Raw genomic sequence first — 11656 nt, 5'->3', positions numbered from 1 at the left:
GGTTCCCTGGGCGCATCTGTCTCTCTGGCCCCGGGCGCACCTGCCGAGGTCATTACAGGGCCCACACTAGGCCTCGGGGGATGAAGCCCAGGCATGAGCTCTTGGGCCCAGCTCAGAATGTATGGTTACATTTGCATCTTCAGGGAGACTATGTCCCGCACGGGTGGGCGGTTCTGGGGACAGGCAGGCATGTCCTGGATTCCGGCCACAGCCCTGTGAGCCTGGAGAGGCCTGGGCACGTGTCGCTGAGCCTGCCTTTGGGTGGCCAGCATGGGAGCAGGACCAACAAGCCACGTTTCTGCAGAATCTGCTCCTCAGACGTTGGTTTGGAAGCCATTTTCTTGTTTGTCTCAGTGATGCTGAAGTGTGTTGGACACCAGGTGTATCCTGAACTGTGGCTGGTGACCTGTGTATCTGCTGTTGGAGCTCCAGATCTCTCCCAGACTCATGCTCCACGAACCCACGCATCATTCTAAAGCGAAGCCGGTGCGGCCTCAGCAGGTCTGTCCTCACGGGCGATTCAGCAAGCACGGCCTCCGTTCCCGATCTCATGGTCTCCACCATGCAGTTTACAGCACACTCCTTAATTTGTTAACAAACCGGCATCTCTTCTGATTTCAAACTAGTTAGCGCACACGGACCCAGAGAAAGGGGATTAGCAGTGAATCCTGCTAGAGGCCCTTCTCTCCAGCAGGGCAGACACAGCAATGTACAGAACGCGACCGGAGGCTTCAGGAGAGACAGACAGAAGCCCCGCAGGCAGGCGGGCGCGTGTTGGGGGGGGGTCCACAAAGGCCCATAGTACTGGCAGACATGGGCCCCCCACCGGAGGAGCCGCCACGGAGAGCATGGCCTCCACGCCTGGGGGTTCATGGGGGCCCATGGAGCTTCATGAGTGAGCAGAAGGTGCCTGAATTAGATGCAGAAATTTAAATGGTGTCTTATTAACTTTCTGCCTTGCATAAACTCACTCGGTGAGCGATTGTGATTTAATTTCGATTTGCTATTAAATACAAAGAAATTGGTTTTTTCCCAAAGAAGTTAATTTCTTAACTGATTGTTTTTTTTAATAGTATTCAATTCCAGAGGATGGTTTCTTCCTGAATATGTTGCAGTTACTTTCCTTAAAACATGGATTCTGCATTTTCTTTTGTTTTTAGGATTTTATTTATTTATTTGTCAAAGAGAGAGGGAGCACAAGCAGGGGGAGCAGCAGAGAGAGAGGGACAAGCAGGCTCCCCACTGAGCAGAGAGCCTGATGCGGGGCTCGATCCCAGGACCCTGAGACCATGACCTGAGACAACCACAGATGCTCAACCAACGAAGCCCCCCACGCACCTCGACTTCTGTGTTTCAAAACGTAAGATGAAATGGCCTGGAACTGGGAATAAAGTCATTTTTGCTAATCAATGAAAAATTCATAATCTCATTTAGGAAAATTTGTGTCCTACAATTTCAGCGCACAACCAAACAATGGTGCTCCCCATTCCCAAATGGGAAATGGGCTTGCAGAGGACACGGGGTGAGAAGCGTGAATTCCACCCTGCGAGAGAGCCGAGCGGGACCGTCCTCAGTCACCAGAGTGCTCGGTGGACAGAGTTCTCGGCCTCCAGCTCCGGGCCTGTCTCTGCGCGGGCTCCGGGGTCAGTGGACAGAGGAGAGTCAGCTCTGGGAGGGGCTCCCTTCTGCCTGGGAAACAGCTTGCTCTGAAGGACAATGCAGAACCCCGGAAAGAATGTTAGGAGAATGTGTTGCTTTTTTCCAAGACATGTTGGTTCTCTGTAATATAGACAGTAATTTATGTTTGTCTCAATCTCCCCTTTTGTCTTTAGGATTAAAATTCCCCAGAGAGCAGGAGTCGGGCTGCCCCATTCCCGCGCCCCCTGGCCTGGTGAGTGTCCATCCTCTCCTTAAACTTGATTTCAGTGTAAAAAGGACATTTCCCAATAGGCATGTGTTTGTTCTCTGATCAGCTATTGAATTCTGCTTTTTCAAAATGGGAATTATATAAAATGTGAGATATTTAAACTCTTACAGAAGGCTGTAAGGTTAATACACACTGTCAGTGTGATGAAAAATAAATTCCGTGTGTGCTCTTCACGGAAGGTCTGGAAGAAAGGGATTCGCGTGGAAGCGGAATCTGCCATCTGCTTCATTTCCTGCGCATTTCTGAGCCTATTAATCATACTACAGAAAGACCGATTTATGCCCAACAGCTCCCACTGGCTCTCCTCCGTACCTGGCAAAAATCACTGCAAAAATACTTCCCTAAAAGAAAGAAATATAACCCCACGGAGAAGCTGCGTCACTTTGCAGACCCTTATTTGAGTACTGGCATCCTAGAAATGCTTGTATCTTGTTAAGAACTTGTACTTAATTTTGAAGACAGTTTGGTGGTTGTCAGCAGTGGTATCTGCAAGCCCTTAAGTAGGACGCGTCCATGCCGGCACGGTGGACGGGGAAAGGAGACACGGCTCGTGCAGCTACAATTCGCTGATGAGATCCTGCCCGTGTGTGCTGCTGCCTGGCCGCAGTGTGGGTTTGCGGACGGGGACAGCAACAGGCTGTTGGGTGGAAACATGGTGCCCGTCACCATCAACACCCAGTCCTGCCGTGTGGTGTCGGCATCCGGAAGGTCAGCACTTGGTAGGAGCCGGACCCATTGTTGGCGGGAAGAGACCTTGAGGACTCTGAGAGCCCCCGTCCTGTGCTGGGGTGGGCATAGAGGGGGCCCAGGGGACAAGGACGGGTCGCTGGCATTCCAGGCCAGGGTCACATGGAAGAGCCAACGTACTTGTCACATGCGATGGTCTCTTTGGGAAGGTCTTTGGAAGGAAGATGCAGGCGGGGAAGGAATGGGATCTAGCGGATTCTAGGGCGGCTCTTGCCTATTCTTTAAGGGCTGACTGGCTGTACCTTCCCCTTGCCCCACCAGTCCAGGTTAGGGCCCTTCTCTGCACATGTGTGTACCTTCCAGCAGATCTAGGGCAGCATGCAGAATGCTGTTTTAATTCCTTCCAGAAACCACCTTTCACTCTGTGTGCTCACGCCTCTGTCCATGCATGGTGCAGAGCTGGGACAGCGATCGTTGGCGGGGGGAGTCCATGCATGCATAGCTCTGCCCAGGCAAGCACTTGCACCGGGTGTGTGCACGTCAGGCTCAGTGCGGCTGGTAGACATAGAATCAGACTTTTATCAGAACACACCACGATGTCTGTCAACGTGCTTCTGAGCAACGAATCCTTAGGTTTCGTGGTGCCTTTGGTGGGATTTGTGCACCTGCCACGTGGCCAGCACTTGGAGACCCCACAATGTCCAATCGCACACGTCGTACGCAAGGTTGACCAGAGAAGACCGGGCTCCCCAGGGGAGGACAACGGGCATCCGTCATCACGCTTCTGAGACTGGACCCTGCTGTCCTGCTGAGGCATCAGAGGCCACGCACAAGTCCTGCTCTGTGAGCCTCCCTTTAACTGCCTGCTCACTGGGGTGTCACCGGAAACCACACAGAAGGCCGACACAGCCTGTCCTGGGAGCAGATGCTAGTCATCAGCCTAATTCTGCAGCGCGAGGAGAAACCTCAGTGGAAAAGTATGCAATGTTGTTTTTTCTTAAGTAACCCAAGATTGTGTCAACATCAGCAGCATTTCAAAGTGAAAATCACCAGAACAGGTCCACGCTTGTGCATAGGCCACCCTCTTCTCATCCAATGCTGGGAGCAGAGCTCACTGTGCGGAGAAGGGACAGGGTGACCCCCGACCAGAATGAGGGGGCATGTAGCCGGGACAGAAGGAGCCACATCAGACCCCTACCTTGGACCACGTGGTGTTGACCCCAGCGGCCACCACTTCCTTAGCAGAGACCCCACAGTCCCACTCTCAGGAAGTATGCCGTATCCCTTGCTCATGCTGGCCTCATCAAGTCTTCAGAATGTTCATCCTGTGGGATTTTGGCTCATTTCCTGGAGCAGGTAGCCTGGAACCGGATGTTACTGTTAACAGAGTAATGTCATCACAGTGCATCAGAGCCGGAAGTCCGCGGGGGAGTCCGTGTTCGAGGTCTCGGGTACTCTCCTTGTGATCCGATGGGCCCTCAGCGAGAGCGGTCGCGGTGGGAGTCACACCAGATCACACCCAAGCTCTTGTAAAGGCACAGCCTGCGGGTTTTCAGAACATCTTTCCAGGCTTTGGTGGACAGAAGTGTTTCCTGAAACCAGCACATGCTGGAGGCAAACTGTGCTGCCTGGTCTGGCAGTGCCCAACCGAGCACGTCCAACGGTGAATCTGAGATCCAGGGTCGTCCTCACGTTTGCAGACCGTGCCCCGAGCTCCTTCCGTGTTTTGGTTTGGGTCTGTTGGGGACCGATGCAAACTCTGTGAGGTGCGCACAGAAGTTCCGTGTGCGATTCTACAGATGCTAACAGATCCGGTTCTGTCAGCGAGTCTGCAGGACCGTCGGGACGGCACCCAGAAGCCACGGAGCCTGGACTTTTATGGCTATTTGCTAATTACGGTCAGTGGCCTTTTAAAAAGAGTGGTCGTAGGTGTTTAGTCGTGGGGCTTAAACCTGCTTCTCAAGTGAAAAGGGAAGAACACATACGTATATGCCTGCACAAGGCACCCCCACCCATGTGTACATGCACACGCATGCGTGCACACACACACATGCCTGCACACACGCACCCCACATGTGTGTACATGCACACATGTCACGTGCTGCACCCACGCACCCCACACGTGTACATGGACACACATCCATGCACACACGTGCACACTACACACACGTACATGCACACAGGTAGACAAAGATGTGTACATGCACACACATGCACACACGAGTACACACACATGCACCCCACACTGTACATGCCTGCACACCCCACACCCCACATATATGTGCCTGTACACATATATGTGCCTGCACACACACATGTGCACACGCCTACAGACACGCTCACACATGTACATGCACACATGCATCCACACACGTCCACACACATACATGTGTGCACTCACGCACGCACACACATACGTGACTCCCAGCCCCTCCTTTTCTGGGCCCCCCTGCCCTGCCCCTGCCCCCACCCTGCAGGCCCGCAGTGCCCTGATGCCCCGGAGGGAATCGCAGAGCTGCTTGGTGGCCCCCGCTTCTACGGAGTGGGGGGTGCGGAAGGAACCACGGGGGCAGTGCAGTGATGAGCGGTGTGAGGCGCCGGTTTCCGTCTCCCACAGACCTGTCGCTCCGTGGACCGTTACAGGCTAGGTCAGGTACAGGTGCCTCCCCGGCCAACGCATCACGGGCCGACTCTCAGCCGCCCTGCTGCAGACCTGGTCAGGCCATGCAGGGAGTGGACAGAATGGGAGTGCGGGTACAGACTGCAGAACGCCGGATCCTTCCCGGAGCCTTCCTCATGAGCCCGGCCTCCCCACGGCGCCGGGACCTCTCTGATGCCGGCCAAGGCAGCCCGCAGATGTCGCAGCTGGGAAGCTGATTCTTCATGTCGACCCCTCTGTGGGAGAGGCAGGCCCAGGGTCTCGGCCACACTGTCCATCACCGTCCATCACTGCCCCGGGGTGAGGCCCGTGGAGCCCTTCACCAGTCCCATGCTCTCTGGCTGCCACACCAGTGACGGAAATTTCTGCCGTCTGCCGTCAGCAGAAGGCTTACCCTTGACCTTGGCAGGGGCTGACGAGGAAAGAGAAGTGGGCTGTTGTGTCCTGCCCTGCTTCCGTCCGTCCTGCCTCCGGAGATAACCACTGAGGGACAAGGCAGAACAAACAGGCCACAACGGACAGTTGGACCTTCCCATCCGGACGTGGCAGGCGCAGGGAAAGCGACCTGACGGCAGGGGTTATTCTCCAAACCACAGCTTATTGAGTTCTGCGGAGTAAGCTCGTTCTGGGAACAAGCCGGGGCCATCGCGGGACAGGGGGACAGGGCAGATTATGAGAGGGGGATACGGGCAGACAGGTGGAAAGAAAGACAACCTCTCAGAGCCCCAGGAAGAGAACCAAAGACTCACGACAGGCCACAGTCGTCATGCAGAAAACCAGAGACGCAGAGGAATTCAGCGGGGCTCCGGGACGCCCCTGCAGCAGGCCGAGAGGGTACAGCCTCAGGAAGAGCGGAGTGACCCTCCCTCAGCCAGAAGGCCCCTTCCTGAGCCTGGTCGTCCCACCATCACGACCTGGGCTCTCAGGAAGTGTCACTGTAGGGAGCGGTTCTGCTCGCAGAAGTCGTCTTGTGTGAGACGGCAGCTCTGTCCTGCGAGAGGCGAGGCCCTCGGTGCTGCTGAAGGGCGGGGGCTGTGGACGGTGCGGGGCTGTGGACGCGGCTGGGGCAGGGGACCAGGCTGTTGTGGCCCTCGTGCTCTGACCGAAGGCAGGTGCTCCGCATTATGAGAGCCACGAAGAGCCTTTGTAGGCTTAGGCAGGAGGATGACACCATCCCACTGGGATTCCGGGAAGGTCCCAGGGAAGCGAGGAAACGGATCAGAGGGGCTGGAAGGAGGGCAGGCAGGTAAACCACAGCAATGAGGGTCACAGAGAAGGGACAGGGCATGGCTCACGCAGCAGGGGTCACCGACCCTGGACCGCGGAGGGTGTGTCAACCATGGGGTTTGGGATGTGGCGGCAATGGGCATGGCGGACAGTTGGGGGACCGTGTGTGTCTGGCTGAGGGTCTGGGCCAGGAGGTGTCACCCGAAACGGAAAGCCGGCTTACCCGTGCGACGTTTGGCGACGTTTGGCGGAAGAACCCCATGAAAACAGGCCCACACGTGCAAATAGCTGGGAGAAAACAGACTTTGCAGGAAGAAGAAAGCATTAAAAAGCCTGCTTTTCGTAAGAGCTGAGACAAGACATTGTTATTTTTAAAGAACATGTGTAGGAAACGCAGAAAAGCTCTTGGGAGTGAAGGACTGAGTGGGAGGTTTGGAAGGTGACGCGGAGGAGACCTCCCAGAGAGCACGGGAGGGACAGAGAGAGGAGACGCAGAGCAGGAGGCTTGGAGGACCCGGGAGCGAGGGCTGCTCTCAGGGCGCCGGGTGTTCCAGAAACAGAGACCAGGGGAAATGGAAGGAAGGAATCCCAGAAGAAAGACAAAATTCAGGACTGAAGCGTCATCTGCTAGACGGAGAGAGCCCTGCGTGCGCGCTGAGTGTTCCTGCGCTGGATTAAGGGTCAGGCACGTCTCAGGAGAGCTCGAACAGGTGGGATCCGGCAAACCTCAGATTTCAAGAATTGACGGTAATTTGTCATTCGCGCTCCAACACGTGAACACTTCCTGAGTGTCCGGGACGCCCCTGTCCCCGGGGTGAGCACTCGCCTGGGTTCCTACTCGTGTCCCGCCGCCGCTGTGCCGCCGGACTCTCCCCACCACACCTGTTCCTGCCACACAGACACAGCCCCTCCGCGCTCGCAGCGACTGCAGTGCTGGTGGCCCTTCCGAGGGAAGGACGACCTTGACACCCACTCCTGGTTCGGAGCCTCCTCAGGAGAGATCAGGGCACAGCACGTCTTCCCTGGGTCCTGCCCACTGGGGCTTCTACTGACCTTCAAGGTGTGGAGAGGCGGCCGCGCGTCGAAGGCCGCCTGTGGCCTTTGTCCTCAGTACTCATCCCCTGAAGACAATGGCTCCCTGGCCATCAGGGAAGTGGTCCCAAATTTTAAAAACTAAAATAAAACTTTACATATGTAAAGAGAAAACAAATCAAACCCAAACAAAAGTAAAAAACAAAACAAAACAAAACAAAACACCACCAAAACCAAAAACAAACAAACAAAAAACGTGTTTAAGAGAGGCTTTTCCGGTTGAAAAAAAGTCTGCAATTTCCCTGAATATTAAACCCCTGAAATGCTCAGTAGTCAGAGACAGGGCTCGCCCTGCCTGGGTCACGGCTGTGTGTGGCAGAACCTCACCGAGGCTCCCAGCTGCGGCCCAGCGTGTGCGGGCGGGTCGGGGGGTCCTGGCGCCTCAACTGGCCGATGGGAGGCCGCCGTGCGCGGACGGCTGGCTGCGGGGAAGCGGCCGCAGTGTGGACACCGCGAACACGCATGCGTTTGAAGGTCACCTCTTGGCGGCTCCCTGGTCACTGCCGTTTCCCATGGGGCTCTGCGGTACTGACCAAGATGGCCTGAGCCGGCAAGGTGGGCCACAGGCTCACGGGAGCCGGGCCGAAGCCTGCCCAGGTTCAAAGAGACCCAGCTTGGGGCGGCTGTGCGGGCCGGGATGGGCGGTCGGCAAAGCTGGGTCTGGATCATCTCTTGACCCCTCACGAGCACTCAGCAGAAGAGTCACACGTGCCAGACGTCTCGGTCAAGCAGGCAGTGGTGTCGTAGGCCGTGTCTCAGGCACGTCCTGGCGGTGGTTTTATGGAGAACGACTTTACGCCGCTGGAAACTACATTTTATGTAGACTTCTGCTTCTGTGAAGTGCCGTCTACTTGCTTCAAATATCCGTTTACCTACCCTTTTGTCGTTTAAATTTACTTTTTATTTGCCTGCAGCAAAATTAACTTACTTTGGTGTCAAGTTCTGAGTTTTGACTTGGATAAAGTCCTGTAACTCAATCCCACTATCAAGATATTTCTCTGACCGGTTAAAAAATCTCCTCATGTGGATAGTTTAGGATCAAACTGTCTGCATACCCCTAACCCTTGAGGAGTCCCCAATTTTTTTAAAATTTATTTTTTATTTATTTTCAGCATAACAGTATTCATTATTTTTGCACCACACCCAGTGCTCCATGCAATCCGTGCCCTCTCTAATACCCACCACCTGGTACCCCGACCTCCCAACCCCCTCCCCTTCATAACCCTCAGATTGTTTTTCAGAGTCCACAGTCTCTCATGGTTCACCTCCCCTTCCAATTTCCCCCAATTCCCTTCTCCTCTCCATCTCCCCGTGTCCTCCATGCTATTTGTTATGCCCCACAGTAAGTGAAACCATATGATAATTGACTCTCTCTGCTTGACTGATTTCACTCAGCATAATCTCTTCAGTCCCGTCCATGTTGCTACAAAAGTTGGGTGTTCGTCCTTTCTGATGGAGGCGTAATACTCCATAGAGGAGTCCCAATTTTTGTCAACATCGCTAGAGTTTTCTCTTTTCTTGAATTTCAGAAAAATGGAGTCATGGAGTCTACCATTTTGAATCTGGATTCCTTTACCTGGCATAAGGCATTTATTCATCCATGTCCCTGCACAGATCGACTGTTCATTATTTTTTCTTACTAACTACTATTCTATTTACCCAATGAAGAGCATTCAAGCAGTTTCTAGTTTTTAGTCCTTATAAATAAAGATTCTATAAAAACTCATGTGTGGGGTTTTGTGTGACTGTAAGTTTCATTCCTCTACTGTAAACATGTGTGAGATCACTGCCTCATTTGAAAGTGTATATTCAACTTTGTAAGAAAATACCAAAATGTTTTCTGGAACCATTTTGTGTTCCTGCCAGCAATCATATTTACTTCTGAGTTATACATTTTCTGTAAGGTAGTATGCTCACCAGCATTGGTGTGAGTGTGTGTGTGTGTGTGTGTGTGTGTGTGAGAGAGAGAGAGATTCTCATAGACATGCATTGGTACCCTGTGCTTTGAATTTGCATTTTCCTAATGAGCAATAAAATGTAGACTTTTTCCAAGTTTATTTTCACCTGTGTGTCTTTTTTCAGAGAAGTCCCTGTTTTAAATCACTTGTTCATTTTTTATTCGATTTCTGATTTCTTTCCTATGGTTGGGTGTTGAGAGTTCTTTATGTATTATGTATATTAGTCTTCTGCCATGTAAGAGATTTGCACATATATCCCATACGATCTTATCTTATCTTTATACTTTCTTAATGCTATCTTTTGCAAAGGTTATGAGTTTTGATGAATCCAATTTATTGTTTTTTTCCTTGCATGGATTGTGTGTCTGGTGTTAGACATAGACCTTGCACAGTCATGGCTAACACCACCTCTTCCTCATCCCTTGGTTTGAAGTCTGGGTTAGCCCGTGTGCCCCGTCTTACATTTCATTTCACAGACTGAGCACCCTTCATACCACAGTGACCCATTTTCATAGTTTCCGAACCCAATTCAGTGAGAACACTTACACCGTGGTTTTATAAGATAATCTTTCAGCCTTCTCAAAATATTACCCTCCTACTTTACTATGCCAAATCATACGACAACAGGGACTCAAGACAGAAGGCTGGTGTTGGCTACCCCAGGACCCTAAGCCATCCTGACTGACCAGACTAGATCCCACAGCACCCCGTGCCGTGCCTACAGTTTTCTAAACCACACATATTACGTGTGGATGACGGGACCATCGCCTCTTCCTCTTATACGGGAAAGATGTTCCCACATAGTATGTGTTAAAGAGGAAGAAACAAAAAATGTGTAAATTATGGCTATTCACAGCCAGTATTTCTTACACTTACGCCACCTAACAAAAGAAGAATCATCTGGATAGGTTTTGCCATTTTTTTGTGTACAATACTACTTTTATTGTATGTCAGTTTTATTTTATATAGGTTTTATTGCCTTCACTGCATAGGATCTTGCTAGAGAAAAATAAATTAATACTTAACAACAATATATTAAAGAAATAAGTAAATGGCTCAACATCCGTAAAATTCCCTAAACCTCAGAACATGTACGGAAGACGAGGGAGGACTGTCTGTCGGTGACGGACACAGCCCGGGGCGGTGGCAGCATCTGGAGCGTCTCCGCTTGTTTTCCAGCAGGCAAGGCTGCCCTCCTGGGGGACCCCAGGGCCTCCTCCGTGCACGCCGTCTCCGCTCGGGCACCGGCTGTGGGGTTCCCTGCCTGCACTCCCGTCACCCTGCGGGGAGCACCATTGCACGGCGCCCGCCTGCGGCCAGCCAGGAGGGAACCCAGCCGCCTCATCAGAAAACACGGCGTTTTATTTCCTCCTGGTTTTCTCTGAGGCCCTTTGTGTTCACAGTCACAGAAGCGTTCGGCCGAGGCAACCTCAGAGTGGGCTCTGCCGCGGGTCTCCGCTGGTTTTCCGTGACAACAGGGGAGACGCATGTCTCGGTGGCCCGGGAAAAGTCCCCCTCGATCGGCGTGCCTCCGAGCGGCGCGTCTGTGTCCCATCGTCCCTTTGTCCGAGGCGCTGGCCACGTGCTAGACATGACACCCAGGGTGCGTTTCCATAGCTCCTTCTGAACAGGGCCCTGCCTGCTCGGGGAGGAACCTGCCACTCTTGCCGAGGTCCCGTGTCTCCCTGGAGCGTCGGGGGGAGCGGGCTTCGGTCCCGCGGTGTCAGCGCGCCCTGGGGGATTTCGCGGACTGTTCTTTTGTGCGCTAACATTGTCGTCGCTGCTGAATTCCGGTGGGCTTCTTCATGGAAGGCAGGAGGTAAATGCTGGTGAGCGTTCACTGAGCTGTTGCTGGGAGCAGTAGCCCAACGTGACAGACCCCTTGTGCTCGGCCTCCTCACGGGCTGCGTCTCCCTGGCGTTCGGCCCTGAGCCCAAGTACACTTCCTGCCGCCAACTCAGGTCTGCAGGCCAAGGGGGGTGTTCCTCCGACTCTTCACCGTGCAGGGCAGCCCTTGCCCGTTCCCGGTGCCTGATAGGTTTTCCTTACTCATTTCTCCTGAATCCACCAAGACCAACGTCCCCTCAGGAGGAATGAGAAACCTCC

The 11656-nt window shown here is 53.3% G+C and overlaps 1 long non-coding RNA gene across 1 annotated transcript; it reads left to right on the top strand.

Annotated features, from left to right (window-relative positions):
* The first annotated feature begins 1284 nt into the window (after window positions 1–1284).
* Window positions 1285–9195, top strand: LOC132017542 (uncharacterized). The gene is made up of 3 exons (XR_009404323.1): window positions 1285–1360; window positions 1833–1891; window positions 9122–9195. It is a non-coding gene; the product is annotated as an uncharacterized LOC132017542 (long non-coding RNA).
* Window positions 9196–11656: the final 2461 nt, after the last annotated feature.

This window comes from Mustela nigripes, chromosome 5 (assembly GCF_022355385.1).
Source record: "Mustela nigripes isolate SB6536 chromosome 5, MUSNIG.SB6536, whole genome shotgun sequence".
Lineage (NCBI taxonomy): Eukaryota > Metazoa > Chordata > Mammalia > Carnivora > Mustelidae > Mustela > Mustela nigripes.
Note: the sequence above shows the minus strand (reverse complement) of the source record. Positions and strands in the feature narration are given on the sequence as shown.